Raw genomic sequence first — 26,138 nt, 5'->3', positions numbered from 1 at the left:
TTTATACTTGTAACAAATGCCATGATAATTTTATAAAATACAACATACTTAATTTATGCATGTAAAACGTTGTAATTTGTTGTTGTTGTTCATTCCTAACAGAGGTGACAATTACCACCTTTTTAAACGCAACTGCAATAGCTTCTCTTCAGAAGTTGCCATGTTCTTGACAGGCAATAGGATACCTCAACATATTCAGGATCTAAATCCCTCAGAAGTTCTCAACACATAAGCTTTTATTCATACAGTATGTTTGCAGTACTTTGGTTTTGCCAGAAAGGGTTCACAGTGCGACTTTGTGGACTGGGCCACTTTGAAAAGAGTTAACCAATCAGAATGTTACTTGAGAACTAAGGATTAAGTCATCTACAATGCATATGCATCAATTACCAATAACATCGAAGAATATAAACAATAGTTGTACACCAAAGTATTATTAAAAACTCAGCAAAAATTAAAAGTGTGAAGTAAAGCGTACCTCTCAGGAATCTTTGCCATTTGTCGGTGGTTAGTTTGAACCTAAATCTTGTTTACTTTTCAACAGTTTTGCTTTAGGTTTTGCAAAACAATTTTTCAAGCTAAATTTTTTGGGTAAAATTTATAATTCACCGACTGAAGGATTGAAATATTCTGTAGAGTGACTACATAACACAGAGGAGCTGATAGTATCTAATATGTATTCATATCAAACAGCCCTTACTTGCTCTCAGCTTATGACTTGATTGATTAGTTTTCTTGAATTTGAAGGTGGCCTGTCAAGTAGTCACATTCTAACATTTCAATAGCAATACATTTTTTTTATAATAAATGTGTTCAGCATTTTGATGGGTGGTCCAGTCTAATGTTGTATTATTACAAGGTTGTCAGTGAGGTTGATACCACCCTTTAAATTTACCATGTATTTAGTTTTATTTAGTCTTAAGAAATGCTATAAACTGCTTCCTGCAAAAGCCACATTTTGAATCTGAGGTATTTTGATCTGATTATGTAACTGTATATGATCATAACCACAATATTTTTGTAAGCCAAGTGCTTAACTTCTTTTTTTTCAGGGTCTGTGGTCAGATGATAAGACCCATTATCAACTCCATATCAGTGAGACTATCTGGAGGGACATCAGTATCAGGCTCGGCAACATCGTTAAGAGACCCAGAAACGATATTTGAACCAAGAGATACCCCTTCTTCACAGACGGGTCACTGAGACATCAGCCTCATGGCTGGTGAGTACTGATACAGCACAGTGTAGTACTTAAAGTCACTGCAAAATTATCAAATAAATAGTCACTGCAAAATTAATCCAGTAATTGATGAAAATTAGATACAGGTTGTGAGATTTATACGAAATAATTCATATACGAACTGCGGTCGTAGATGAAAGTGAAGAATGATCATCGCAGTTAATTTTCCAATTTAAGCAATTGGAAAGAAGAAGCCTGAAAAAAATTTTTTTCAGGCTTCTTCTTTCCAATTGCTTAAATTGGAAAATTAACTGCAATGATCATTCTTCACTTTCATCTACGACCGCAGTTCATATGTGAATTATTTCGTATAAATCTCACATCATTTCACTCCTCACGGGAAGATATGAACTCAACTAATTGACCTCGCTCCCAATGTGTGGCTTCATAGCTCAGTTGATAGAGCATCGCACCGGTATCGTGGATGTCACGGGTTCGAATCCCGTTGAAGCCCTGATTTTTTTCAGGCTTCTTCTTTCCAATTGCTTAAATTGGAAAATTAACTGCGATGATCATTCTTCACTTTCATCTACGACCGCAGTTCATATGTGAATTATTTCGTATAAATCTCACATCATTTCACTCCTCACGGGAAGATATGAACTCAACTAATTGACCTCGCTCCCAATGTGTGGCTTCATAGCTCAGTTGGTAGAGCATCGCACCGGTATCGCGGAGGTCACGGGTTCGAATCCTGTTGAAGCCCTGATTTTTTTCAGGCTTCTTCTTTCCAATTGCTTAAATTGGAAAATTAACTGCGATGATCATTCTTCACTTTTAGATACAGGTTGTTGCAGGCTCTCCAAAGGTGTTTATTACAAAATAATAATCTTAAGCTGTTACTGGTTAATTGCTAGGTACTTATTACACTGATTTTAAAGTAGAAGAATTTTTGTAGGCTGCATACAGAGATTCACAAAAATCAGTGACAAAATTTACACTACATGTGAGCTCAACAAACGGTTTACAGCTGTACTTTACCCGAGTGTTTGCTAAGCAAAATTTGTGTATATCAGATATTTTTTCAATAACTTCCTTGACCAATTTATTCTTTTTCTCTCAATATGAGTCAAAGTGCAGTGCTGAGGAAACCTAATGTATACAAGGAAATTGCTGTAAGTCAGTTTATTTGTGCATGCATGCATTATGAGATCTAAAGAAGATGCATTTAAGTTACTTTACTCCCATGGTCAGGATTAATTGATATTTAGTTGTACTTTAAGTCATAGTGCAGGTTATGAAAAAAAAAACTATGTTTGAGAAATTTCATGAAGCCTGTTATACTTTAATATTGTCTTCTGTTAACTAGTACATGTACATGTCGTACATGTACCAGCACTGGATTCTCTGAACCTGACCTGGTGGGAATGGAGAGAGGCACGGTAGCCTTAAGGTCATTCCTCACATTTGCATTGCGCATCTGTACTGCGCATAATTTATGGTGTCATTAGCGTGCGCTCGTCCATGCGCATATTGAAAACATGACCGATTTGCCTTGATATTGAGTTCTGTCAGTTGAAAAATGGCTCTAGCTCACCAACGAGCATGGGCACCCCAATTTTTTCTCCAGTCATTGTAATCAACTAATCATAAGCTTTGTGTGAGAAAAGACTGATCTAATTTCTATTGCTGAAAATTGAATAAATAAGAAAAATAGCGGACACACTGTAGTCTTTTCTATTTTGCAGTCGGTAACCACGTCAAGAAATTTGGTTCAAATTTTTAATCAAGGATTTAGCTTTCTGCCTGAATCAAACTTAAAATGTTTATTTGTGTTCAACACAATGCATTGACTGTAGTTTAATGCGTATTCTTATGAGTCTGGGTTCACAAAGATTTTACAATTACTGGGAATGCGTTCTTATAATAAGCATCAAATAATGCCAAAATAGGGCATTTTCAATGTCTCACTGGTCCATAATGAGCATGGGCACCCCCCTTTATATTTCAAAATTGAAGTTATAACAAATATTCGGTGGACAAAGTTTGAACAAAACTCTATTGTCACTTTTATTTCAGAGGAATTACCTTAAGGGTAGGGTGCTGGACTCCTGATCAAGCAATCTGGGTTTGAGCCCTGGCTAGGGTCATTGTGTTGTTTTCTTAGGTAAGACACAATTCAATCTCACGGTGCCTCTCTCTGCTTGCAAGTTTAACACTGGAAGTAACCCTGCAATAGACTAGCAACCCATACTGGGGAAAGTAGAAATAGTCATAGTTGCTTCATGCTACAGAAGCTGGAGTTAAGCACGGCGGCCTGATGAACCACTTAAGGCCTGAATGCAGACCTCACATTACTTATTTAGTGCTCTTCTGGCAGTGAAGAAAATTTATATATTTGCAATTAGAGATGACAATATCATAGATTTTATTTGATTATTAATACCATGATAATTAAATTTAGCACCTGGGGTGCTAAATTTTACTGTTTGTAATTCAAGACAGGGTGCTTATTTGAAATGCAGGCCTACTGGTATAAAATGTTTATAAGGAAATGAATCGTACTGCAAAAATGGCAAGCACTTCTATCATACTGACAATTTATAAGTGATTTCAACTTGATATGTTTCATATGTTAATTGCAGATCTGGCTGGTTTCCTGCTGCTAATATACTGATCAAGTTCTTGCTGTTACAACTGCATAAGTTTCAAACAAGGTTAGAGACAATAATTATTAATCATAGCAAATTGTAAAGTTTTACATATATTAATATGTATTACATGGCAAACTGTTCCGCAATGAAAGGGAGAATTCTGATTGGTTCCCTGAAAAGTCCTCATTTTACAATATAGACCCTGATAATAAGGAGGCCAATCATGAATTTCACTGTAGTTTCAAAGCATTGTGTTTCAAAACCATTGAAAGTGGCCTGAAAAACACTAATGTATGTCTGACTTTGTATGTGCTTACCAAGATCTGATGCATCATACATCAAGCTCAAAGTGTGGTTGTCCATAGAGGTTGCCATGTATTCTTTTGGAGTGTAAGCTTAAGAGAACAAGAAGTGTTGTGTTAACACACCCTTTGAGCCAATGCTCAAAGACTTGAGTCAAATTGTCATGCACTGAGGAATAGAAGAAATAAATATTAACTAATTAAAGATATTTTATTAATTGTATTGACTGTATTATATTCTTCTTTTTGTAGTTCCACTGTAAGTCATACATTGCTTGCCGGTAGATTGTTTCCTCGTCCTCCATTAGAGACCAATGCTGGACACAACATCGTTAGTGTTATTCAAGTGTGGGACCTGGTGCCTTGCATTTCCCTCCTCCAGACTATCCTGGTGACTTGGAGAACTAACTAGAAGCTAAGAATTTACCGTCTGTGGACACTCTCGGCCAATCAGGTAGTTGGTAACTCTACAGTTGGTAAATGTTGGTAAAAGTTTCCTGTTAATTGGAGTTTATCTAATTAAATTTTGATCTCCAATACAATTTCTTTTGAAAAATCATTCTTAAAGCTGTAAAAGGGCTAAAACAGTCATTTCCGTGTAGTCTTCTTTGTTAATGTTTACCCTCATATTTGCAGAGGTTAAGTTCTGGCTTAGACAAGCTTGGAGGTCAGCTTATAAGACCATAAATAGCTCCAGTCTGACACTTGTGGAGAGTCTTGCTTCTTGATAATAATTAAAAGTTAACATATTATTTATTTGTTTCCCTTTTACAGGAAACCAAGTCAGGACACAAGTCACAAGTACAGCATCCCACTCTCCAGGTTTAAACAGGAACAACAGCAGGTGCCTCCCAGGCCAGCCGGTCACCAATGATACCACCTCCACAGCATATTCTCCCTCCTATCATTTTGTTAAAAGAAACTAAAGGAAACAACACACAGAAGTAAGTTATGATAATGTCTTTTTGCTAGAAGCAGTGCTGCTTAGATAAAATGAAGTTTCATATCCCTGGATAGAGGAATGGATGGATAGAGAAACACGGAAAAAATAGTTACTTACTACCCCTTGTAACAGTTGTAACTGCCATGTCGATGGGCGCATTGAAAGTTTCACTTTATTTCATCTTTTTTTCTTTTTTGCTAAAATTCATTTTTGTATCCTTTTAGTCCTGATGCTGACACAGAATCAAATGACGTGGTCACAAATAATTCACCAGACGTGAGTCACTTGTAACATGGACACAAAGAATCATTGTGAGAGAGACAATTTTGCGTGGTGAATCATAGCTAGTGCAACTTGGTGTTGTGCGACAGAGAAGATGAAAGAAGCCTTGGCATCTGGCAATGTTTCATTTTAATGGTAATTTTTTCAGTACAAGGCTTTAGTAATTGTCATTGTGATTGTCGTTCTTGATCTGGTTGCAAGACCAACTCATGGAAAGGGCCCCTTCTGTTCGTGATTGACTGAGCAGTAGAACCTCATCAGTGTAAAGAGGTACTGTAGGCACTCAATCCATTTATTTTTTTTTGTCAAGTTGAACTGAAGTCTATAGCATAATTAGTCTTCATGTACATAAATCATACATGATTCAAGTTCATGTTTAATTTGGCAGATTAAATGCCCGGTGTGGGGACTCCCGTATAAAAAAGACAGAGGTGCTCGTCTAAAATTTTGAAAAGAGCCCCTAAGAAGTACCAAGATCCTCTTTTGTGTGCGTAACTTGAAATTTTTTCTCTCCCCTAAGAGGTACCAATTCTTACATAGCACATTATCTCTTGTAATATTTTTTCGGCTCAATACCCTGAAAGGTACTGCAAGAGCTCCCACTGTGGACCTTTGAGGCTGAACACCCTAAGAAGTACCAAAACTGTGTTTTTAATTCCTAAGAGGTATGACAAGTACCGCTGTCATTTTGTAAGGGAGTTCTCCACCCCCCTACCGGAATTTATTGATTGTGTATAAATTTATCAGCATTATGGCTGGAATTGTTTTAGGAAGAGAGCTAATATATTGTGGATGAAGTTGCTTAAATTATTTTTGTGAGCTGTAGATGATAAAAGATGAAAGGAAATATTGTAAATTACACATGATCTTGTTGAAACTTGTGAATTCCCTGAAGAAGAGCATAACTGGTGTAGAGTTGTACGTGATTTGTATTTGTATGATTTCTCCCTCTAGGGCTTTACCACATTCATAATATGGAAGTGTGTTTGAAATGTTAGACCCATTTCTTGAAAAACTTAAATACCTTTGCTGTACAAAGTAATACATCAATCAAATCCAGTAGTGCCCAACCCCTTACCTGGGCCAACTCTCAGGAACCTTTTTTCAAAGAGTGAATTTTTGGGGGTGAGACAAGTAAGTGGGTCGAATGCCCTAAGATGAGAGCAACGAAGAAGGCAAACGCCCACCTCTGGGATTAAGATGTGAGCAAATGGCCAGCTATTACTCGGAGGTTGGGGTGGGTACTGCTGGAATTGACTGATGCATAAAATCAGCATGGGAGAACCTGTCTGAGTAAGACGTTCTTCCAGCACAAGTTTGGGCTTGTTTAAAGGAAACACATTTATAACGTTTATCTGGATAAGGTCTTTGAAGGGGGGGGGGGGGGGTTGGGTGATAGTTCTGTTAGACGATTTAAATATAAGCATGCGACAGCCCAGTGGGTGTGGTTTTGGAGACGTTTTAGTCTCTGTATGAAGACATGTAGGTTTTTTCTCATTTTTAGTGGTATCGAATGTTGCATATTGTAGTCCTTTTTGAAGTGATAGTGCATGCTGGGCACTTAGATCTGGATGCGCTAGATCTGGCAGCTATATCTGTATTCTCTAAAGAAACTCGTTCTTCGACGCTGAGCTTATTGTCAACTGAGAATTGGCAGGGTAGAGTAACCGCCATTTTATATCAAATTCAATATCATCTCTTACATTCCCGACTTTGTAGCAGAGGTAGTTCTGTCCCGCTCTAGCGTATTCCACGTGATGAAAAAATTACCAAGTAATGTTACTTGCGATTTCGTAGATTCTGACTGGCAGGCCACGACAGACCTCTTTTGTTGCGTAACGCAAACTGAGGAAAAGTTGCGTGACGAGTCACGGACTTGCGCCAGTGTTGTTTTATTGCCCCCCACGGTTGTTTCCAAACTTCTATTTTGATTTTTTTTGGCACTGCAATTATTTAAATGAGTATTTTATCACGACAATCTACCTTTTTATTCAGAAGTTAAAAGAATTATTTTTCTTTAACTCATGATCAGGTAGTAGGGCTATAATTTCAAATGACTGCAATAAAACATTTGTAAATACCCCTGCTTGATCAGACTGTCAGTGAATAAATCCTTTCTTTTCATTTCTAATAATTCTGGACACAGTTAAGGAACGTACTTAGTTAACTACAGACGTAGCGAATCCTCGGCACATCTTATTTGTGGTCTCGTTTAATCCACTGTTGAGACCGTTGAGGCGAGGCAATTTCAGGCAGAAACTATAAAATTGCCCGATCAGTTTGTAGTTTCTGCCCGAAATTGCCTCGAATACATGCCGGATTATATTGAAATGCAAATGAGAGTTAACCGTGAAAAGAAAAAGGCCATTGCATTGTGTTCACAGCCCGGAGAGTGGGGGAGGGGGGGAGGGGAGGGGGGGGGGGACTCATACGAAAAGGTCGGGACTCCTTTCTCGAACAGCGGCTGGTAATCGAGCCTAATTCAAATAAATCTCGAGTTACACCCAGATTGGTCTCCTTTAGAGGATTAATTCAAATTTTCCCTCGTGCATCCCCGACCTTTTCAAATGGGAATCCCCCGGGGTTCTTAACGCCAAAGGGAATTGTCCCTCTGTCCTCTGTACAAAACGAGAGAGAGTAAAGGAGACGGCAGAGGAAGGATTCAGCAGCGAAGCACATGCCCGGTGCACCTAGTTATCTCCCCGATTTTCGGTTAACTCGAGTTTGTCTGTGGACGAGAGTCACGTTACCGAAAGAAATTCTACTAAGATGACTGGGCACTAGTTTAGATCCTATAGATGAGAGGATTGGGTGCTAGTTCGTTTAGACCGCTTTATTGTGTACCGTTTATTGGTTTAAAGATACTGCATTTTTATTTTCTTAACTTTCAGTTGCCAAGGTAGGTTTTTCTTTTATAGCTTGTTTTGAAATGCGGCACGTTGTCTGTTTGTATGCATTGAAAAGCTGTCTTCGCATCCTTCCTAATTTCGTTCGAAACTTGAAATGTTCAGACGGAATTTTTCAAGTTTGAATTCGGCAAATTCAAAATGGCGTCGACTAGTGGAGCCAATCGTGGTGTGTGAACAAGGGGAATTTGGCTGCGATGAATAGCCCATGCTGTTAAAACACGGGGAGAAAGCTTTCATAAAGGAATAATTTTGAAGGAGAACTACTCCGTTGTTGTTTTGGACAAGTTTAGTTACCGCATGTTACGGTTCTTCCACGCAGCCTGAAATGCAGAGTCTCGGCCAGTTGAGGTACTCAGCGAATCTTGACCTCCTTGTCATAATTGTCATGAGAATCTGTATTTTCTTAGCTTTTAAATGACGCATTGAGCGAAGAATATTGTGGAGATATGCCAGAGAAAACAATTGAAAAATGACGCATAACAGTCAATTTGACGGTTATTTCAGTGAAATACGGCATGATGTTTTGACTCTGTCGCATCGTGGCCTTAAAATCGTAGCGTAGTACCAAATCTGCATTCACTTAGTTTTCAATTGGTGTATTAAATTTAGAAATCCGTCGAGATATACTGGAGAAAAAATATTTGCGCGACACGGTAAGCATCGTAAAGTTGAAAGATATATGATTGTGTTGCAATTCGACAGTAACTAGAGGGAAATACGGCATGATTTTTAGGCTATTTAACGCATTTTGACTTTCAAATCGTTACGTTCTCCGGAATCAGCATTCAGGTAGCTTTGATGTTGCGTATGAAACTTAAAAATATGTGGAGAATTATTGAAGAAAAAAATTGTTTACATGAGACGGTTAGCATTGTTAATTTTTTAAACATTTTTTAAAAATTTTTGTAAAGAATTTAAAAATTTTTTTTAAATTTTTAAATTATTTTAAAAGTTAAACCAGTGAGCAGCACTTCTGCGAACTGTTTGAGTTGTAAAACTGTTCTAGTTTCTACTACTCGTTTCGTGTGGCTGAAACACTTCATCGGGGAGTTTTACAATACAGCATAGCATGCCTGCATTTACACCCAGAAACTAATCAAATTTCACGTTTTGTAAAAAACATACCTACGGACTTGCGTATAAGAACAACAAACCCCGCGATAAGGCGTCTAAGAAACAGGCGGTAGAAATAGTCAAGGTGTGACATATTTTGCGCGTGAAATAATTTTTAGGGCCACAGTTTTAGCCCTTGGCAAATTCTATAATAATTTTAGACTGCCGGGTATGTAGTTTTTTGAAAACAATTCTGGGGTGCCGAGTATCTAGGCCCAATGTTTTATTCAGCTTAATGTTTACTTGCGAAGTTTCTGTAGCGAAACTACTCGTATCTATGTAAATGGGAGTTGTATGGAATCGCCGTTAGATGTGCAGGATGAGTATCGAATCGACTTCGACTTGTGTCAAAACGTCTTGTATCCTGAGAATGACTCTGTATCGAAACAGTCGACCGGACACCATTTCTTTGATCGGGCTACATTTCTCTTCTTTGAGCTCTTTTGTCGAGCTCGAATTAGCGGTTGAGTACGTTGGCTTTATATTTTGTTCCTCTTCAAAAAGCGACGGCAGAGTTCAGTCGTGCGGTTTCTTTGCAATTTATACTACATGATTTACAGAACAGAATTGACTTCCTGTAAAATTCCTTCACGCAAATAGTGTCTGAAGACGCAATCAGAGTTCGATACAAGGAGACAGCGTTTACGTATGCTATTAACCCTTCGACTCCCAACTACGCATATAGCGTACTTTTGGCGGGGGTAAACGTGAAGGCTGTTTTGACGTCGCTTAATATGGCCTTTCTGCCAATATCTCGTTCGCGTTTCGAGCAACGCCAAATCCCTCTACTTTTCTCATTAACCAATGTTTTACGGTTTTGTGTAAATTTTTGGGTGATTTTTAGGCATTTTTGGAAGAGATTTTTTTTCTCAAAGGATAAGTCAAATTGGGGTAAATATGAAATGTTGAAGATTTGATGGATTTGGGAAATTGGAATTTGAAGTAAAAAATTGTAGATTTTCACCAAACAGTCCCCTACCAACCAGGGGCTCTCTTTTGGGGGGTCAAATGTCTGGTAGTGTTTCCAACCCATTTTTATTTTAACAATTTCCTTTTAAAACTACTTCAATTTTCACTCCTATTCATGTGTACCCCCGCCTTCATGGTCGTGCTCTTTGTACCACTTGTGACGTCATCAATTTAAATGTCACCAGATATTCTTGATAAGCAGATAGTAGAGCTAGGATAGACCTTTCCGTACAACGGTCGGTTTTGGATATCGACGACATTCTGACGTAGCAAATTGAAAAACAACGTCATCAGTTTTGGTCAGGTGCAAAATGGTGGTAAAATGGTCCACTATGCCTATAATTGATCAAGGTCCAATTTCTAGGCTTTGCCCATAATTAACACCCAACTTTTTACGGCAGCCAGAAAGAATATGCAACGCAAAAGGTAGCGAGAGTAAAAGGGCCGAGAAAATGGAAAGGAAAGGGGCAAGAAAAAAATTGAGAACGGTATTTTGGCTTATGCGCATGTACCGAATTGAAATATTGCACAATATTGTACCTAATCTTCGGAAAATCTATATTTTTGGTAAAAAAAAATAGCTTTTTCTAGCAAAACTCACGCCCATTTAGCGTCATGGAATCCCAAAAAACTGATTCAACGGGTAAAAACTGTATTTTTTGCTGAAACTTTGGCAGTCAAAGGGTTAAATTTACCGTTTGCGTATTTAAAATCAGGTTTGTTAGAAAGAGTAGAAACTGCTCAGACTGACTGTCAGTTTTAATTTATATCTAGACATAACGTCAACGCTGCAATGATCTGATTGTATAAGTTTGTAGTGTTTGAGATTGTGTGGTTCCAACAAAAAGGCTGTTCCGAAAACGCGGAATGCGGAGTATTGATTTCAAGAAACGTTTTGACGAGAGGACAGTATTACTCCGTAAACAGCGCTACTTAATTGAGACTTGGATTCACAAACTGAAAAATTTTGCGCAAACATAAATACTTACTTACTTACTTTATTTTTATTTAATAAGTAGGTCGATAAAATTGGCAGCTAAAAGCTGATGTGGACCTACAATTAGTATATTACATTCTAAATAACAATTTACAATAAATCTAAAACTAAAATCTTTACAATAACGTGAGGAATGAATGAAAATAAAGTAATTAAAGTAATTATACTGAAAAATTAACTATAATAAAATTTTAGTATACATAATTAACAGTGTCTTTATTCGTTCCAGATAGTCCGTTAACAGGGACGTAGCCAGGGGAGGGTTCCAGGGGTTCTGGAACCCCCCCCCCCCTTTTGGGTTATGAAAATGGATTTTATTTCAAGAGGAAAAAAAGTATCGGAACCCCCCTTTCGAAATTCCGCGAGACGAGATTTTCGTTTTTGAAGAAGAACAAAAGAAAATCAATTTAAAAAGGCATCACATGCTATATCGCAGGTTACAATATTATAAGGGTACATAAATTCGACGGATCATACGAGCCTCCCGTGCCTACTTCCAGCCTTGCTAGTTTCTCGAGAAGGAAACCCTGTACAAGCCGCTTTGCAGTACTATGCAGATGGCCTACCATTACCCCAGGTTTTTCATGTGGAATTTTCCGTTGGCGGGGCAAGTGGCTAAACGTGGATCAAGACCTACCCAGCAGTGCAGTTCAGGCATCAGAGGAATGCAACCATGAATTCTTTCCAAACGTACATAAGTTGCTGCGTATCTTATGTACGTTGCCAATTACTCTGCAGAATGTGAGCGATTGTTCAGCACATTGCGGCGACTGAAAACCTATCTGAGGGCGACCATGACCAGTGAGCGAGAGTCTGGACTTGCGCTAATGAACATCCATTATGATAGGCAAATTAACATTGGTGGAACGGACATTTTTGCACGGAAGCATCCACGGCGCCTCCTTCTTTCTGATTTTCTGGCTGAGTGAACGGTAAATCACAAGTCTACAGCATTTAATGAAGTATTTAATATGTTAAACAATTATTATATTATCCATTTTTAATATTATTACGGTCCATCTCTTCAGGAAGTGAGATTTACAATCCCCTGTTAGAAATGCTAGCTACGTTTGGAGCTGAATATATTTGAAATTTGTGCTCAGAATCAAGGAAACACCATTTCTGAAGATCCAAAATTCAAAAATTTTTCCGGGGAGCGTGCCTCCGGACGCCCCTAGTAAAGAGCGCCTCCAGCGTTCGATTGTCAATCGGGCAAGCAATATACATTGGGAACCCCTCTCTGCAAAAAGGCTGGCTACGCCCCTGGTTAAAGGTAATTTTGTCTAAAAAATCAGAATTTTCTTTAAGTGCAAGTTTAAAAGAGCCTAGATTCGGTTTGTTTTTTAAGTGTAGGGGCAGGTTATTCCAAAGAATTGACGCACGATGTGAAAATGAATAACGGAGAAAGTCAGTATTGGGTCGTTGAATTAAGAGTTTCAGGTTGTCTCTATGATTTCTCAGTGAAGAGTGTCTTGTAAATAGAGAGTTTATGCCAGCTGGAACTTTCTTGTAAAACGCTTGATAGGCAATATTTGCAATTCTTTTCTTGTAAAGGTGGTCTAACGATTTCCAATTTGCCATTTTTAACACTTCGGTGTCTAGAACGGTTTCCTCAATGTTAAAGATAAACCTCGCTGCTCTATTGTGAATTTGTTCGAGGGACTGAAGTGACTTTGTAGATCCCCACAGTGCAATTGAATAAGTAACACTTGGAATTATACCTTTAAAATAAATTGATTCTAAGATGTGTTTGTCGAGACCATTTAAACGCTTAAGTTTCTTTAGTCTTGCCGAGAAACGCTTGCTCAGAGATTTTACGTGTGGTGACCAACATAGCTTGTTGTCCAATTGAACTCCCAGACATGTAGTTTTGGAGACAAAGGACAGCTCATTAGGTCCTAAACAAATGTTTGGTAAGGGCCCAATAAAATTTTTTTTGGACAACAATATTAGGTCAGTTTTTGCAGGATGTATGATGGTTTCGGCTTTTTTCGTGAACTCGAAAAAGCTGTGGAAACACTCGCCTAACGGCTCGTGTTCCCACGGTATTTTTCGTTTTCCAAACTTTTACTCGTGTTTCTGTGACTCGATCGAAAGACACATGGAACATGTTTCTGTTTCTTAAATAATGTTTTAACCAATCTCATATAGTGATTTCCCAATCTCACATATCGATCACTGCAACTCGATATCAACCCACCTTTGTCATGTTTGGCTAGGCTTGCCATAGCTTGGGTACAATTTCACTTCCTTGTTTCCAGGGTCTCTCTTCTTACTGCCCTCGTCATGTGATTACTAAGGTTTGTCTCTTGTATTTGTATCCTTGATGTCTGATGGTCGCATTTAAGTTGCTCGTGATTTGAACGAAAACAAACCGTCTTTATGTGGTTGATAGCATCTTGGAGGCAAGTGCTTCTGAAAAGGCTTTCGACTTGAAGCTCTGAGCCAGCTATTCAAGGTAAGACTTCCTGTGTTTCTAGTTTCATTTTCGACTGTCCTCATGGGAGTCATAGGAAGGAAGTGTGATCACTTTCGCTCTGTTCAATCGTTAGATGTGCTAAGGCCCAGTTCAGACGTCGTGCTTCTGCCGTGCCGAACTAAATTGCAATTTGGTTCGACTGTAGCACGGCAAAGAAACAACTCTGATTCAGACGACACGTCGTGCCAGAGTCGAGTCAATTCAGGATTTACTGAAGCCTAGTAACAATTCTCCTCCTAACTCCCGTCAGGGAACGCAGTCTCGCCAAAACACATTATCATAATTTATGAATTTAGTATGGCGCGACAGAAGCACGACGTTTGAATCACTGTCACGTCAGAGTCGTGTAGCACTTAATTGCTTGCCGAGCTTAATTCAAAAGTTTGATTCAGACGCCATGCTTTTGTCGAATATAATTCCTGAATTTAGTTCGGCACGACAGAGGAACGACGTCTGAACTGCGCCTAACTGTTCGAAAACTCCTCACAACGTTAAATGGCTGGTCGGTTTATTTATTTTCACTTGGAACAAGAAGCGTCTTTGGGGTAGTCTCCCTCTCAAAATCCGGAGCACTACTGACAGCTCGAGCGATCGGTAGAGTTGGATTCACAGTTAGTAAACCCAGTGGAATTCGATGTCAATTTTTGATCAAGGTTTTCTTCTCAAGGTCAAGGTCAACTTTATTTAGGCAGGGTGGCCCAATCAGCACTTGACTGGTATCAAAAGGGGCCCTGCGTAAATTAAGACTACATTAAATTTCTATACATAGAGATTAACGTTTACAATTATAAAATTAAAAATAAAAACTACTCTCTAAAATAAAGTCTAAGAAGATTTTTAAAAATGGGGAGCGATGTTGCTTCTTTTATTGTAGTGGGTAAATTATTAAAATGAAGCGCACCAGAGTATCTGAAAGTCCTTTTCCCTAGCGTTAACTTGGGTTTCGGCAAGTGCATGTCGTTCCTTTTCCTCGTGTTGTAAGAATGAACGTTGCAATTTCTAATAAAATAATCTGACAAATATGGAGGAGCTAAATTATTTAAACATTTAAAAACTAAAATGCATTTGTGGGCTTTTCTTTGGGTTTCCAAATCCACCCACCCTAACATTTTAAAAGATACTTCGGTTGTTGCCCTCCTTTGTATAATGCGTGCTGCTCTGTTTTGCAGACGTTGCAAGCTGTTACTGCAACCGATTGACAGCCCATCCCATACCGTGTTAGTGTAATCAAAAATCGGCTGAACTAAACAATTATACACGCATTTAGCAGCTTTTAAAGTAAGGTAGGGTCGTATGCGTGACAGCAGGCCGAGACGTTTTCTTACTCTCTTACAAATCAATTCTACATGTTCGTTCCATGAAAGATTCTCATCTAGTGTTACCCCTAAATAACAGAAGCTTGATACTCTGTCAATGTTTTTCCCGTGAAGCTCTATTTTATAGTCTGGACAGTGTTCTAGTTTTTGCCTAGTTCCAAACAGCATCCATTTAGTTTTACTCTGATTGAGTATCAGCCTGTTGCTTACTAACCATTTCTCAACATTGGTAAGATCGTTTTGAAGAACCTGCTTGATGATATCTGGACAGGAATCAGAGAAATATATAACAGTATCGTCGGCATACATGCCTATTTGTGACTTCAGTAGACTTTGCGGGAGATCATTGATGTATATCACAAATAGTATCGGACCCAGTATGGATCCTTGGGGAACCCCATAACTAATAGTTAAGCTCGATGATTCATCTTGGTTGTATTTGACCTTCTGGGATCGAGCTGTAAGGTAGTCTTCGAACCATTTCAAACTTTTCCCTCTAATTCCATAATGTTCTAGTTTGTGGAGCAGGCAGAGGTGGTCAACGAGATCGAACGCTTTTTTTAGGTCTATAAAAATAGACCCGGTAATCATCTGTTTATCCATTTGTTCTAAAATGTGATCAACAAAGTGTACAGTGGCTGTTTCAGTGGAGTGTTTCTTACGGAATCCTGATTGATGCACTGACAAGGAATGGTTTCTGATTAGAAATGCTACAAGTTGTGATTGAATTGCTCGTTCCATTACTTTAGAAATCAACGGAAGGACTGAAATCGGACGATAATTATTTGGGTCGCTCTTATCGCCCGATTTGTATATTGGAGTTACCTTCGCAGTTTTCCATTCAGATGGTATCATACAGGTAGAAATTGTTAAATTTATGAGGTAGGCGACTGGTCTAGATATTTCATTTGCTGCATCTTTCAGTAATCGAGCAGGAATTCCATCGAGGCCAGTAGCTTTAGTTGACTTCATTTTGAGCAATTCTTTTTGAACAAATCCGGATGACACCTCTTCAAGGACAAAGTCTTGTTCAACTCTAGTTGACATAACTTTTGGCAGAGTACAATGTTCAAAATGGCTGCTCAGAGAGTTTGCGATCGATGTAAAAAAGCCATTGAATCTTGAGGCTGTAAGACCATCACTGCTTGAAGGTACTGATTTGATTTTTTGGGGGACGATTTTATGCAAAGTTCGCCACATCACCTTTGGGTCTTTTTCATCTGCCAGTTGATTTGCATAATAGTCAATTTTTTCTTTATGCATTCTTGTGTTTATGGTGTTGCGTAACCGCTTATAATTGCTCCAATGTTGTTCTTTGTTTGTACTTAGGGCCTTTTTGTGGTGGTAATCACGCTCTTGCATAAGTTTCTTTAGATCGCTTGTTAACCACGGCACTGAATATCCACGGGCGCGACGCGTAACAATGGGTGCGTGTTTGTCGGCAGCTGTTAGAAAAAGGTCTTTAAAGGCGTTCCAACTTCCCTCTGGTGTTTCTTCGAGTTCAATGATTTCCCATGGGATGTGTTTTAGGTCGTCACGAAACAATGCTGGATTATAATGTTTATAATTTCTCGTTTCAATAATTTTTGGTGGAGGGCGTTTCATCCTGTGTAGCTTTCTTACCCCAAAAATAGCACTATGGTCAGAAAAACCAACTGGTACAACACCGGCGAAATAAAGTTCTGGCCTTGAGGTGAAAAATAAATCAATTAAAGTTCTGGTGTGCTGCGTTACTCTTGTAAATCCTTTGATTAACTGTTTTAGGCAAAATGACTTGGTTATCTGTTGAAGGTGTTTATAAGATGTTGTTGATTTGGAGAAATCAACATTTAAGTCCCCCATGAGTACCGTTTCCGCACCGATACTCTTAAGGTTGTTTAGGGTCTTCTCCAAACTCGAATTAAAAGCGGAAATATCCAAATTTGGTGATCTGTAAATAGAGCCAACCAACAGCTTCTTTGATTTCGGTTGAGACAATTCAAACCAAATTGCTTCTAAATCTGCACACATTAGTTCGGGATTTGCTTCGTCCAGTCGATTGAAGCTCAGGTGTTCAGCGATGTAAACTGCTAATCCACCCCCATGGCAATTTCTATCTTTCCTCAGTAAATTGAAGCCTGGAAGCCAAATTTCTTCGTCTGAAAATGACTCATCCAACCATGTTTCGTTTATCGATAGCACATGAGGTTTGTGTGTTTCGCAGAACAGTCGAAGCTCGTCCACCTTATTTCTTAGGCTGCAGATATTCAAATGGAATAGACGCAAGCCCCTCATTTCACGATGTTGAATAGGCCCAGGGCCTGGATTTAGTTGTATATCATTCGATAATAAAATGACATTTGCAATCATGGCTGTATTTAGAAGGCGTATAAAGCGAATCAGCTTCATGGTCTTCGTTGCGTTCGCCATGCTGGTTGCGAGGGATCTCGGAGTTGACTTTGCTGGATAAACGTTGAGCTTCACTTCATTTGCGTCTTTTGTAGCCATAAGAATTTGAAGGTTACTGTGTTGGGTTCCTTGAGGGCAAAACTTCGAGACTTGAGCAAGGAGTAAACATATTATTAAATAAAATGTAAGAGAGCTCGCAAAACTCGACCAACCCGCCATCTTGACCACGTGCAATCACACAATCAAACACAAACAACACAATCAAATTCACGTAGCGAGAAATTTTTGAAGCGATGGAGCAAATTAGACCTGATACTAGCAGGGGTGTAACGATTCATATTCCTTGCGATTCAATTTAATTTCGATTATTATTGCCTTTTGATTTTGATTATTTCGATTCCATTACGCAAAATAGCAAATTTTTTTTGCTGAGCTAATTTTGCAGATAGTTTTAGACTTGTCTGTTGTACCGTCTTTAGCAGGAAAACCATAATATTTCCATACTGTACAGCAGATCTAAAAGCAGGTGGATTGGTCATTCGCACCCTGTGAGCAGAGCCTCTTTTATCTCTTTTTGCTTTATTTGTTTTTACACAGTACAAAGCATATGTACTGTAAGTAAAGGCTCTGCTGGTGTGTCATTCATTGGGTTATTCCAGAAAAAATACACACCCCCCCCAACAGATGGCAAACTGGAAATTCTCGCGGGAGGCGGGGTTGATGGCTCGGGAAATTCAGGCAGGAGGGGGAATCTGAACCTAACAATTCTTCCTTGGGGGTCACTTTTAAATTAACCTCGATCAATGTATTTTAACCATTTAAAAAATGAACTTTGCAATGGGAAATCTTGTAGTCTTTCACTTTATAGTGTTCTTGCCTCATATGTTTTAAGTTTACCTTCGTAGGTCCTGTTAATTATGAAGAACCAGCACAATAAATGGATAACAACAGCTTTGAGACTGGATAAAACACTGTTGACTGAGCACGCAAAGCCTGGAACATTTTTACGGTACCCGGGCCACCCACACCTGTGCTTTGTAATATCCCCAAAAATGCGAAGAAAGGACGATTAGGCTGGGAGTCAGTTGTACTTTTCTGCTTTATTCAGGCAACCCAAGAACTCGTTTTGCTGGCTGACATGCGTATGCACAATTTGGGTGTAATTTCTTTCTGACCTCTTACAATGTGTAACCGTAAAATTGTGGATACGATACTGCTATGCAAAATAATTAGATCCGCCAAAACAATTAGTTTTCTTGTGGAATCCAGGTTGTCCAAAATTATGCTCATGGTAAATGTGGCGATATACCCCAGTATTAAGTTCTTTAAGTATTTCGCATTCAAGATTCCTGGTCAGATCTACAAGAGTTTTAAGCAGTTTTATCTAGGCTACTTCCACTTTATTATCTGCGCCTTACGATCCATTTGGTGAAAGACAAGTTTATAGAAGCCAGAATGTGGGCATTAGGCAGAAAAACTTGAATGCTTGAAAGAAAGGCAAGAGTTCCAGTTGACCTACAGACCCATAAAAGTAACAGGGAAATTTAAAATTAGTCTAGTTCTTAAATGCCACACTAACAGCCCTAACAACGGGGACTCGATCTTGTAAACGTGTGCCAATGTAGGCCATCTTGTCACCGAAAACTGAAATTATAGTTTTTATTGATAATCGCCTTAAGGACTTTTTGGCTGTCATGTACATAATTTTTAAGATTTACGAATTTCTTATCTTGTACATTTGTTGTGGTACAGAAAAAGGCAAATGGCATTTTAGACGAGAGTGTGAGATCACTCAAATGTTAAACACGATCATTTGAATATTCTGATTTAAAAAAAATGTTGAAATTTAACCCCCAAAATTCGCAATATTTGCCGAGCTTTTAAAGTTATAATAAACAGGGATCTTTTGGATGAAATGTTACGTCAGACTCTTCTATTGCCTGTTGTTTCCGGTTAGGGCCTTTAAAAAAAATGGAAATCGGGGCAAGAGGGGGGGAGTCCTTGAGCTTGGAAATCCGGGCGGGAGGGGGGCTCTAGCGGTCTGGGAAATCCAGTCAGAAGGGGGGTTCAAAAATGCTTGCCATCGGTTGGGGGTGTGTGCATTTTTTCTGGAACAACCCATTGCCATGTTCGAGAACGTGACAATGCAGACAATGAGGGTGTTGCACATGGTTTGCCGTATTTGGAAGTTCTCAAGGGGTGGTAAAAGGGCAACATTTTTACCAAGCAACACAAAATGGCACGCAAACTGCAAACATCTTTGAGTTCTGGATTCTGATTTCACAATGTAATAACTCACAGAGGGAACCTGGGAAAGATATGCAAAGAATTGAACCAAAATCAAAATGTGGAATCAAATAATGATACCATGGATCGAACCGAATGGTCATAATTGGGATTAATAGAGAATTTGACTACTAAATACTAGTAGTAATGAAAGATTTATAGCGCAGTGCATTTTGCATGTTTGGTCTACTTTGGTGGCATTGAAATCCCTCGATAGAAAACTAAGTTTGATCAAATGAGAGATAACAATTTGCGCATGAAGTTCACAGAAGCCTTCAGTAAAGGGGTTTTTAATTGATTAAGTATTTAGAACTTGTACTGGACAAAATATTTTCCAGGAAAGGCATTTGAACTGTTGGTGACACTTTCAATTTCAGATCACCAACACTTGTAACAAATATTTCTTGAGAAATAAAGTTTGACCTGCGACCCTGCAAGACAGTGCATCACCAAACGTTTCTAAATTTTGTGTTTGTCTTTCTTTACATTGCTCGAATTTACATCTTGTTTTTGCAAATGCAAAAGGTGAATGAACCATTCTGACCACAAAACACTGCCTATTGGCGAGTTACACAACACTGAAAGTTTGTTTTCTGACAACCAATTATGGCTACAAGGAATTTGCTGAGCTAGAAATCTGAAAATTTATTTTCTGACCACAGATCTGACAGTCATCATGGCCATTTGCTGAGCTAAACAGGAGATTTGTTTTCTTGCCACAACTCATGGCCATTTGCCGTTGCTGAGCTACAAAACATTCTTTCCCAATGACACAGGTAGCTTTAGTAACTTGCTGTTGAAGGGTAGCGGGTCAAAATACATGCAGCTTTGCAGAGGTCATACACACTTCAAATCAATGCAGCAAATGCGTGACCGTGTGCATATATGTCCCTGCTGTGAGGAGGGGGGGGGGGGTTTAGGGGGGGTGCAAATTGGCAAACAAATCCGTCCCAAACATTCTCAATACAAACTGGATTAGGATTGCCTTACACTATATGTGAAAGCAGTAATTGGTGCAACAAAAGAAATGATCGATGTCAGCATTCATATAAAAAATAGGTTCGCATTGTATACATGTGTTTGTTTAGCATACAATGAAGTTGCTGAATTTTGATATCTTTAGGAACCTTGGGAGGGGGGGGGGGGTGCAAATTGGAAACAGGCTGTTTTATTTGGATAGGGTGCTAATTTTGTTTGTTAGTTCATTTTAGTTTTTTCCAGGTCTTTTTCTGTTGGCTAGTTAGTTTACCTGAAATATTTTTATTGCCCAAAACAAATTCATGGTGCTGTATGAAGATTTCTATTAGTTCCTGGTGCACTGAGTTTAGGTTAGTTTTGAGTTTAGGAAGGGAGTATAATGTAGAGTGCACGTATTGGAATCAGCAGTGGGCTGTTCTTATAACGTCTTATAAAAATAAGGTTTGGGTGTTCAATAAATAGGGCTTTGTTTTATAAGGACAGAGGAAACTTTTTATTGACAGTAATGAGCAGCATTACTCAGATTGATTTACAAGTTCATGAATTTAGAACTGCAAGGGAAAATTTATTGTGATTGTTAATCAGCTAATTGAAGTGCTGACTGATGTGTTTTTCTTTTTGCCTGTAGATGAAAAGTAGTCTGCTTTAGACAACTCAGTCAGCTTTACTTTTACGCTACTCAACACCGATAGAGTTCTCACACTGTTGCACATTGATTTTTTTGACAACAAATATGTTTAGCTGTATTGTATATGTTTGGATATTCGTTTTATTGTATTTTGTAATTGGTGTAAGTCATTGTTCCTGAAAAGCCCCACTAAGGAGGTAACAATAATCTAGTATGTATGTATCTATGTACTGATCTTTAGAGAAAGGGATCATTTTTTTCTTAATATTGCCTGTTGATTCATTATATATGCAAAATAATAATATGGTATTGAATTAAAAGCCTGGGGACTAATTTTATTTGAGTATTTGCTACGAGCCTTAGTGAGAAAAACACTATTTTTGACAGACCATGTGGGCCTGGCTATTTTTTATCCATATTCTTTTCATTGGAGATCATTTTGAGAAGATGCAGTTAGGATCAGTGGCAGTAGTTGATAATTTGTGTCCCCATAATGACTTATCTTTCACCAATTTGTGTTTCGAGAAGATGGATCAAAGATAGCATGCAGATCAGTTAAGATTTTTATTCTCTTCACTAGAGTTAGCATGGCAAATGCAATTTTATCAATTGCTGGAAGTAACCATCAAAGTCATGACAAATTAGTGATATTTCCAGGGGAAGACAGTACTCTTTTATGGGTTTTTCAGCATTGTTATGTGCACAGTCATTTCCAGTGCGGTACTGTCGACCAAATTTTAATCAAAGGAGATAGGATGCGCTTGATAGTCAAAGTGTTCTGGATACAGAGAAATTGTCCTGATTTATTTACCAAGTCAAGCTCACTGGACAGTTCAGTCACCCAGTGAGGTCACAGAACAAAATCACCTGGTGATGAAGGAGCTGAGGGATCACCCCTTCAGGAAAGTAATTTTAAAGAAATTGTAGAGGCACAAACTATTTTGAACAAATCGCCCATCATGGTGACAAAAACTGATCTTCTCATTGTGATTGAGCCCACTGAGGCACAAATCAATGCAAATAATGACAACCCATTGTGGTTAATGTTGAATGGGCTAGATTGTAGAATGTGAAGATTTTACCAGCGAAGAGTCAATTTTAGTCCATACCTTTTACTTTACACTCAGCCTTGGTGTGAATGTTCTCAGTGACATTAGTTAATGTGCATATTTTATAGCGGAGCTTTTGGGCCATCAAGTGGAGCCCCAGTTACTCATAGAAATTTCTCACTGGTAAAAATGTCTAGCGGTATTGCTTGTGGGCATGTACACATGGCAACAACAGTGACGATAACGATGACGACGTCGCACAACATGACGGCCATACTCCAGCTAATAGGACACGGGGGCCTTAGTTAACAGCTTACATCTTTGATATTGGACATCCATTTTATGGTCAATAGACACCTGTCAAAACAAGGTATCTGCTGACTAGTATCACGTGACCATATTGCAGGTTTAAGCTCATCAAGGTCATGTGTTTTTTTTAAACTAAACTGCTGAGCGAAACACTGGTTTTTCAATTGGATTGGGAACTCAAACCAGGTTAAGTTACTATCATCAGGGCCGGGTTGTTGGGAACTGAGCTGGTTAACACTAACCCAGAATTAAAGGTTACCCGAAGTATAAATTTTTCTGGGATAAAAATGTTTTTTCACTGCTCATGTTTTGTGTAGTTTGAGATTATTCAAACTCAGGAGGCCAAACAATATAAGCAGAAACCCTCACTGCCAAGTTAAGAAAAAATCAAATCAAAATTCTCACTTATCCTGGGTTAGCTTTTAAAATCAGGCTTTTAACAATCCGACCCAGGAGCTCGGCTTTTAGACTTGGCTAACTCTGTATATTTATTTAATACTGGGAGTTTATATTATGGCCTTGAGTAGTACTGTAGATTATAGTGTATATAAGGTTATGCTTATCCAAATGGCACTGCTGTTGTCATGAAATCAGAAAATATGATTGTGTGAATGTCTGAGTGCGTTAGAGCAATTTTATTTACGTTCAGTTTCCTTTCTTTTTATCAGCTACTGAAGATGACACCACTGATTTACTCCTTGATGCCAAAAAAAAAACAACAAAAACATTCAGCTGAGACAAAACATTGATGGATTAGGGTCATTGACATCACCACTTACTAGATTTAAAATATTCATGTACATGTACTGTTGTTGAGATTTTCTCAAAGGCTCATGTTGAACATTTTGGTACTGACATTACAAGGTAATCATTGCATCATTGATCTACATCTTGATGCCAAAACAGTCAGCTGCAACAGAAACATTGATGGATTAGGATCACTGAAATCATCACTAACTGCAAACCAAGACAGATGCTGTTGTTGCTGTCGTTTTTTTTTGTAATGTATAGAGACTACATAAAACATAAGCTGTGAAAAACATTTTTATAGAAGAAAAATTTATACTTTGGTTAACTTTTAATCCTCAGGGTTAGTGTTAACCAGCTCAGTTCTGAACAATCCGGTCCTGATTACAGTAAGTTAACCTTGTTTGAGTCCAGGATCCAATCAAAAAGCCTGTACTTGGTCAGTGGTTAACTTTAAAAAAAAACATCTGACCTCAATAAGCATAAAACTTAAGTCCGTGATGTGGTCACGTGACACTGGTCAGTGGATACCTTATTTTGACAGGTGTCAATTGACCATAAAATGGATGTACAATATTAAAGATGTACGCTGGTAACTAAGGCCACCATGCCCCATTAGCTGGAGTATGGCCGCCATGTTGTGCAATGTCCTCATCGCTGTTGTTGCTGTTGTTGCCGTACGTATGTGCCTGAGTGCACAAGCAATGTCGCTAGCCATTTTTACCATGAGAAAAGTGATTCATGGGTTTCTATGAGTATGGGGCTCCACTTGACGGCCCAAAAGCTCTGCTATTAAATATTCATAACTAATGTCACTGCATGAGAGCATTCACCAAGGCTGAGTGTAAAGTGAAAGATATGTACCAACCTTGTAACCACTTTACATTCTACAATCTAGCCCATTCAACAAACAGCAAACATGGCTTGTCATTATTTGCATTGAATTGTGCCTCAGCGGGCTCAATCACAATGAGTAGATCAGTTTTTGCCACAATATATAATGGGTGATTTGTTAAAACTGGTTTGTGCCTCTTGCAATTACTTTCCTGAACAGGTGATTCCTCAGCTCCTTCATGAGCAGGCAATTTGTGTGGCCCCAGTGGGCAGTTGACTTTGTTGTGTGACCATTCACTGGGTGATTGAACTGTCCAGTGAGCTTGACGGTAAATAAATCAGGACAAATTGTCTCTGTATCTAAAACACTTTGACTATCAAGTGCATCCTAAGAGTAGAGTAGGGTAAAAACAGTGCGACTGAGTTGTGTAAAGCAGACTACTTTTCATCTACAGGCAAAAAGAAAAACATATCAGGCAACACTTCAATTAGAGATTAACACACAATAAATTTTCCCTTCTAAATTCATGAATTTGTAAATCAATCTGAGTGATGTTGCTCATCTACTGTCATCTAAGACCTTATAAGAACACCCCAATACTTAGATTCTAATATGTACACTTATATTTATTAGCTCCTGGTATACTGAGTTGAGGTTAGTTAAATTATAGGTTAGTTACATTATACTCCCTTCCTAAACTCAAAACTAATCTAAACTCAGTATACCAGGAGCTAATAAACAAATAGCCTTAGCTAAGCCTTATATGCACTAGTCAATTGAAACCCCCACCCCTTTGGTCCTGGGGAGGGGTAGGGGATTTGACATTGACCCTGGTCAAAAGGCATCAGTATCCCTACCCCCTGAGGCCAGAGTTCAGATCAAACGCCCTTCCCCCTCAGGTGAGAAAGTTGAAACTGTCAAAAGTTTCAAGGAAAAAGAAATGCATTTAAATGTTCGTCTTCCAAGTTTACATGCATACAGCTTTGATTATTATGATTATTAGTACAATAGTAAGTTCACATTCAGATGTGTATGTCATATTTTTGGAAAATTATTCATGCTTCAACAGGCTAAAACACTCTTTAGCTTTACAGCAACATCCTCATTTTGCCAGAGATCTAGAACCTTATGGCTATCTTGGTATTGGAATAAAACCTGTAGAAATTGAAAGATGAGAACACGTCATGACATGAACCCTTCGACCTTCCGGATATCATTTGAATTTCAATGCAAATTACTTGCTTCAGATTGAATATCAATTATAGTGGATGATGAAGTGAAAGCAAGATATGCGTGGCTCAAACCACTCTTATCTTTCTCATGCCTTCCCCCATCTTTGAAGTTCCATACGTAGAACTAGTACCCAGTTTCTCTATTGCTAGCACGCCCCACGTAGGGACGGAACCAGGAACCCAAAGTCGAAATTAGTCAAATGAACCAACCTAGGGGACAGATTGTTGTTCAAAAGTGATTTAATTCCCCTATTATCCGCTACCCTTCCCCTGGACCCAAAGCGTGAGGGTTTCAATTGACTAGTGCATAAGCGGAGCTCACGGGTCGGTTTGTTCAGAAACCAATTAATCTAAATCAGGATAAACGAGAAATTTGACACGAGTTTTCTAACTTTGCGGTGAGGTTCTCTGTTTATATTGTTTGGCCGTCTCTTTTGAGTTTTATTAATTTCAAACTACACAAAACATAAGCAGTGAAAAAAATCTTTATGCAAGCAAATTATACTTCGGTTAACTTTTAATCCTCGGTTAGCGTTTATCAG

The 26,138-nt window shown here is 38.6% G+C and overlaps 1 protein-coding gene and 1 long non-coding RNA gene across 4 annotated transcripts in view; both read left to right on the top strand.

Moving 5' to 3' along the window:
* Positions 1-996: 996 nt before the first annotated feature.
* Positions 997-6,222, top strand: LOC149112578 (uncharacterized). Of its 3 annotated transcripts, XR_016207051.1 has the most exons (7): positions 997-1,326; positions 2,028-2,355; positions 3,260-3,347; positions 3,826-3,897; positions 4,389-4,590; positions 4,911-5,080; positions 5,304-6,222. It is a non-coding gene; the product is annotated as an uncharacterized LOC149112578 (long non-coding RNA). The 3 variants fall into 3 exon arrangements; XR_016207050.1 differs by lacking the exon at positions 3,260-3,347 and having other exon boundaries at positions 1,001-1,222; positions 2,310-2,355; XR_016207049.1 differs by lacking the exon at positions 3,260-3,347 and having other exon boundaries at positions 1,003-1,326.
* Positions 6,223-13,653: 7,431 nt separating this feature from the next.
* LOC149112576 (uncharacterized) overlaps positions 13,654-26,138 on the top strand; it is a 36,394-nt gene continuing 23,909 nt past the window's right edge. Inside the window, exon 1 of the mRNA XM_089288972.1 lies at positions 13,654-13,807. The gene's annotated coding sequence lies outside the window, so the exon portion shown is untranslated. The remainder of the gene's footprint in view (positions 13,808-26,138) is intronic.

The sequence above is a fragment of the Orbicella faveolata genome, unplaced genomic scaffold (assembly GCF_042242905.1).
Source record: "Orbicella faveolata isolate gen_17 unplaced genomic scaffold, um_ofav_v1 contig_2, whole genome shotgun sequence".
Lineage (NCBI taxonomy): Eukaryota > Metazoa > Cnidaria > Anthozoa > Scleractinia > Merulinidae > Orbicella > Orbicella faveolata.
Note: the sequence above shows the minus strand (reverse complement) of the source record. Positions and strands in the feature narration are given on the sequence as shown.